The 5,965-nt window shown below is 35.1% G+C and overlaps 1 long non-coding RNA gene across 2 annotated transcripts; it reads right to left on the reverse strand.

Annotated features, from left to right (window-relative positions):
* Positions 1 to 340: 340 nt before the first annotated feature.
* Positions 341 to 1,576, reverse strand: LOC141717056 (uncharacterized). Of its 2 annotated transcripts, none has more exons than XR_012573503.1 (3): positions 1,336 to 1,576; positions 1,099 to 1,142; positions 341 to 690 (listed from the first exon to the last, which is right to left on the reverse strand). It is a non-coding gene; the product is annotated as an uncharacterized LOC141717056 (long non-coding RNA). The 2 variants fall into 2 exon arrangements; XR_012573504.1 differs by having other exon boundaries at positions 1,048 to 1,142.
* Between the last annotated feature and the right edge of the window lie 4,389 nt (positions 1,577 to 5,965).

Genomic DNA, 5,965 nt, shown 5'->3' on the forward strand with positions numbered 1-5,965 from the left:
ACATAATATTCTTAATATCCAAACCATACTACTAAATAACAGTGTCAACTCCATACCATACTGCTACTTTACATCCAAACTAGGCCAACATCAACTACTCACACGCCCAACACAAATCACAACTATGTTTCAATTTTTTTAGCATACTGCCTCTTGTTAACAAAAGTGAGTGGATGTACTTTACCATTCCAACAGCAAAAACACACTACTCCAAGGGTGAAAAATGTTAAAAAAAAATGAAAACACAATAAGGTCAGGGTTTATAGTAATATATCTGTCATCTTTAAACACCTCGAATTTCACAAAATGCCTTAGTTGTATGGAGTACGCTCCTCCTCGTAAAGCATAGCTTGCAGATCTGTATATGACCTCAATGGAGAATCAAGATTGAGAATAGACAAGGTTTGCAAAATATGAATAGGTATTTCCCTCCTTACAAACTCCGCACCACTTGTCATATGGTTTGATTACTTACAGGGGGCCTTTAAACCCCAAATATACAAAGTGCATGACAAAAAAACAAACTTGTCATATATATGGCCATGACAGTAACAAAGATTATAAAGAGTAGCCACTACTTGAACATGTTACCATTTTTAACTTTGAGCTTCCATTTCTTGGCATATTTCAGAGTTTTAGCGAGACCAAATTACTCACACAAGGGTCCTTCCCTATATATATTATAATCACCTGAATCACATTGAACTAAAAGTATGTAAGATGCGCAGCAGTTAAAATACAGTAGTAATAATTCTTCAAATGAACTCTAATACATCCATATAATTACTTATAATGTCTACTTTGAAATTTACTATCATGACACAGTGAACTCACAATAATATAGGAAATGCAAATTTTTATTAATAAATATAGAGATAGGTATGGTTAGCTCTGACTAGAACACATCTCATAAACTCTGGGCTATGATCTACACAACCTGCCATACATATACATTATCCCAATTTCTCACCTACAAATCTAAAAATTGTTTCATTTTACGTAATTTAGTACGGAATTCCATATAAAAACTCTCTACTCAACATTAACCTGAACAAATCATGAATGGCTCTCATCCAGAAAAATTGAAACCAAACGTACCAAATTCTTCACACAAGGGTCCTTCCCGAGCACCCTATTGAAATCTGGACAAACAACGATGAGTATAGTTTTTAGGGCCATAAAGTCAAAAAAAGAGCCACCAAATTAAGCATGAACTTTGTGTAAGCGTAGATTTAGAGATTTATGAAGCCCTAATCTCTTACAAAACAAAACCTCGATGGTACCAAAATCCACAATTGAACACAACAAAACTCCAAATAAGATGTAAATGCTTACCAATTCACTCGAACCCCAATTTCAAAGCACAAATCACTTGCAAAATTATTTAAAAATTAGTAATATCTTCAAGTCACTTCGAATCGCCACATGGGAGACCTACAAACCCTGCAAAATCATATAAATTGAAAAATAAGTATCAACCTTTTAATTAGAGCCATAAAATTGTTTATTCAAATACCAAATCCTCAGTTTCTTCTTCAATTCATGAGTCGGGAGAGAGAGAGTGTTTGGAGAGAGCATTTTGAGAGAGAGAGAAAGAGCGATTGTATAGTTGTCTAACCAGTCCGGGTTATTTTTGTTTAGGGGGAAAATACCGCCCATTTTTCACCTGGGAAAATGTGTATGATTTTAATTTTAAAGTTTTTAATTTTTTAATTTTTATTTTAATTGTTAAACTATTATTTTATTATATAAAAAACTAAAAAAATGATTTTTATATTTATATACAATAATATTTTTATAACTTTAATAATATTATATATTATATTCTTTATTTATTAATAATCTAGAATATTATTTTAGTACGAATTTATGATAACATTTTTACTTTAATATTTTTAAAAGTTAAAAAAGTAACTAATATAACACTAGGTGCTGGTGTTACATGTCGTGCAACACCGTCATTACTCTGCAACACTAGTTTTATAGCTATTGTAAAACTAATTGAGAGGTGTTACAATAGCACAAAAATTTCTTAGCTAATGTAACGCTACTTGTAACGCTTACATTACAGTAGCCCACTTATGGCGTAGTGAAACTCAGGGGGAGTTTCTAACAATCAAAACTCAATCACACATCAAGACAATAATGAGGCCTCTTCATCTAGAGCTAATCTACCTCAATAAAGAAAATGGAAAAAAGGTCACCCCTTTGAGCTAATAATTGGTGATATTTCTTCTAGAGTTCAAACCAGGAGAGCAACTCAAGAAGAATGTCTATATAGCAGCTTTCTTTCCAAGGAAGAACCAAAGAAGGTAGAAGAAGCTTTGTTGGATCCAGATTGGATTTTAGCTATGCAGGAGGAACTAAACCAATTTGAAAGGAATAATGTATGGAAGCTGGTGCCCAAGCCTAAATGAAAGAATCCAATAGACACCAAATGGGTATTCAGAAACAAGATGGATGAAAATGGCATAGTAGTCAAGAATAAAGCTAGATTGGTTGCTAAGGGCTATTGTCAATAAGAAGGAATATATTTTGATGAAACATTTGCTCCTGTTGCAAGACTTGAAGCCATCAGAATCTTCTTAGCCTATGCAGCCCGTGCCAATTTCAAGGTCTATCAAATGGATGTCAAAAGTGCCTTTCTGAATGGAGATTTGGAGGAGGAAGTCTATGTTAGTAAACCTCCTGGTTTTGAAGATCCAAATTTTCCAGAACATGTCTATTATCTTTTGAAAGCACTTTATGGATTGAAGCAAGCACCTAGAGCTTGGTATGACACTTTATCAAAGTTCCTTTTCGAAAATCATTTCACAAGAGGTACTGTAGATAAAACTTTATTCTTTAGAAATGTTAATGGCTCTAGTATACTTTTTCAAATTTATGTAGATGATATTATTTTTGGCTCTACAGATGAGAAACTTTGCAAAAAGTTTGCCAAATTGATGTAAAGTAAGTATGAAATGAGTATGATGGGAGAACTAACTTACTTTCTTGGTTTGCAAGTTAAGCAAGTTAGTGATGGAATATTCATTAGTCAAACTAAATATATTTTTGATCTTTTGAAGAAGTTTGATCTAATGGATTGCACATCTACAAAAACTCCCATGGCTACTGCAACTAAGCTTGAATTAAACACTACTGAAAAGTCTGTGGATATTTCAAGTTATAGGGGCATGGTTGGCTCACTTCTGTACTTAACAGCTAGTAGGCCAGATATAATGTTTGCTACATGTTTATGTGCTAGATTTCAGGCTGATACTAGAGAATCTCACTTAATAAGCTTGTGTCCTGGTTCAGTAAAAAGAAAAATTCAGTTTCTACTTCTACAGCTGAAGCTGAATATATTGCTGCTGGCAGTTGCTGTGCACATATTTTATGGATAAAAAATCAATTGTTAGACTATGGTCTGCAAGTTGAAAGAATTCCTATTTTTTATGATAACACAAGTGCAATTGCCATCACTGAAAATCCAGTACAACATTCAAGGACAAAACACATAGATATCAAGTACCACTTCAGAAGGAATATGTAATGAATGGTACTGTGGAACTGCATTTTGTTCCAAGTGAAAAGCAGCTTGTAGATATTTTTACCAAGCCACTGGATGAATCCACCTTTTCAAGGTTGGTAAGTGAGTTAGGTATGCTTAATTATTCTTAAATCTTTATGAGATAAATTGCAAGCTGTAATGCAACCAGAAATTTAATTGATTTTTCAGTCTTGGATGTAATTTTGGCCAAGTCAAAATTTACATCTCGACGGATGATCTTTATCCATCGAGTTTGATCATCCGTCGGTATATTTTCTGGAATATTTTATGACTCGACGGATAACAGTTTATCCTCATCCGTCGAATTGTCTTAATCTCAGCCATTAATTTCCTAAACAATATCCATCGAGTATACTTACAGTTTGTAAGCATGACACGACGGATAATGGGTGGAATTTTTACAGTTTATTTTTTAAAAGGCTATTTTAGGCAATTTTCATTGGTTACTTTATTTTACTTTATTATTTTTAATAGTTATTTTTGAGATAGTATAAAAGCTTATTTCATTTCAATTGCTTTTCTTTTATCATTCTCAACTCAACTGCTCCAATTTCTTTCTCTTTCAAAACACTTACTCTCTCTCTCTCTCTCTCTTCAAGCTCTTATTCTTTAACAATGGCGCCCGTTGTCAAGATTGTCTCAAACTGGGTATATTTATGAGAAGAACAATTTCACTGCACTAGTAAACAAGGGGATTCAGCAATCTGGTGACTATCACAAGATGATGGACTTTGTGAAGAATTGCAAGCTTAGCTATGCCATGCTGGAATCACCCACAATCTTTTGTGAAGTTGTTGAAGAAATGTGGACTACTGCTACATACAACTCAACAGATAAGACAATCACACTCACCATTAAAGGTAAGGAATTCTGTATCAATAGTGATGTTATAAAAGCATGTTTCAAGAATCCTGATAACACTGTGACCTCACCACACACTAACACTGACATAATCAATATGCTTAATTCCATGAACTATGCTCTTTCTACCTCTAAGTTGAGTGACATTAGGAGATTGGGTCTTAGGAAAGAATGGAGTTTTATGTGTGATATAGTGACAAAGGTCTTTTCAGGTAAAGTCAGTAATTTTGATTCTGTTAATATTTCCATGCTTAACATGCTCTACATGCTAGTCACAGATAAGTATTTCAATTTTAGTGACTTGTTCTGTTTGAGTTGGGCTATAAATTAGGAGAGTTAAACAAGAGGGGTAAAAGTGTTTATTATGCTAGATTTTTCATGATGTTAGCTAACCACCTCTGTGAAGAAATTATGCTTGAGAACCCAAACAACAAATTAGATTATTAGGTTCAAGAGAGAAGAATCATTGCAGATTTGAACAGGGCCAACCATAACAAGGAGGTGCCACTGTTCTATTTCCCTGTAATGGAAGCACCTCAGGTAAGTGAGATAAGTTCATCTATCCCTACTACTATTCCAACCTTACTAATTTCTTTGAGTTCTAGTATGGCTATGAAAACTGTGTCAATGACCCAACAGTTGCCTACCCAAGCTACCACACCTGCAAAAATTTCAAAACCCAAATCAAAGAAAGCCCCCTCTGGTATCTCTCAAAAGATGCCAGTTGCAAAATCCACCAAAACCAAAGAGGGGAGTGTGCAAGTGGGTATGACAGGTGAGGGAAGGGGTGAACATAAAAGAAACCCTAAGGATAAGGATGGAGAGTTGAGTGGTTCCCAGCCTAGCCACACTGCAGTTTCCCAACAAACTGCAGTGCTTAAAAAAGATAAAAGCTCATTTCTAGCTGCATCCTCCCAAAAGGATGTAGTTATTGAACAAAGCTCTTAACTAAGAGCACAGGCCAAGAGGGTTAGGGACACAAGCTCACCCCAAACTTATGCCACAAAGAAGAAATCTAAAACCCTTGGGGATGCACAAGGTACACACACTGTGCAAACTGGTGCTAAAGACACAGTCACTGCACCTTCACAAATTCAGTTTGATGTGGCTCCAATAAATGTGGAGTCACAGCCAAAATCTCTAGTAATAGAAGCACCTCAAACACCAAACTCACCCACAAACTCACTGGATGTGGATATGATAAACACATCAATTCCTGATTCCCCTTCTTTAACTTTGTTGGGGAAGCCAAAATCTACTGCAAGTGAGCATCATCTTTTAGATGATTTGTTGGCTCACTTTCCAATTCTTTCAGGAACTGTTGAATCATCTGTGCCCAAAATATCTTCAATCAGCACAGAGTCCACAATAGTTTCCTTTCCTAGTTTATTCATTTCTACTCTCTCGATGGATATTGCTCATCCGTCGAGTAGTGATTGTATCCTGACGGATAAGCTTAACAACAGTTATCCGTCAGATAGCAAAACCACTCACCTGATGGATACCACTCATCCGTCGAATGTCTCTGCACCTCTTCAAACTTCATTTATT

Source organism: Apium graveolens, chromosome 4, assembly GCF_009905375.1.
Source record: "Apium graveolens cultivar Ventura chromosome 4, ASM990537v1, whole genome shotgun sequence".
NCBI classification, from domain to species: Eukaryota; Viridiplantae; Streptophyta; class Magnoliopsida; order Apiales; family Apiaceae; genus Apium; species Apium graveolens.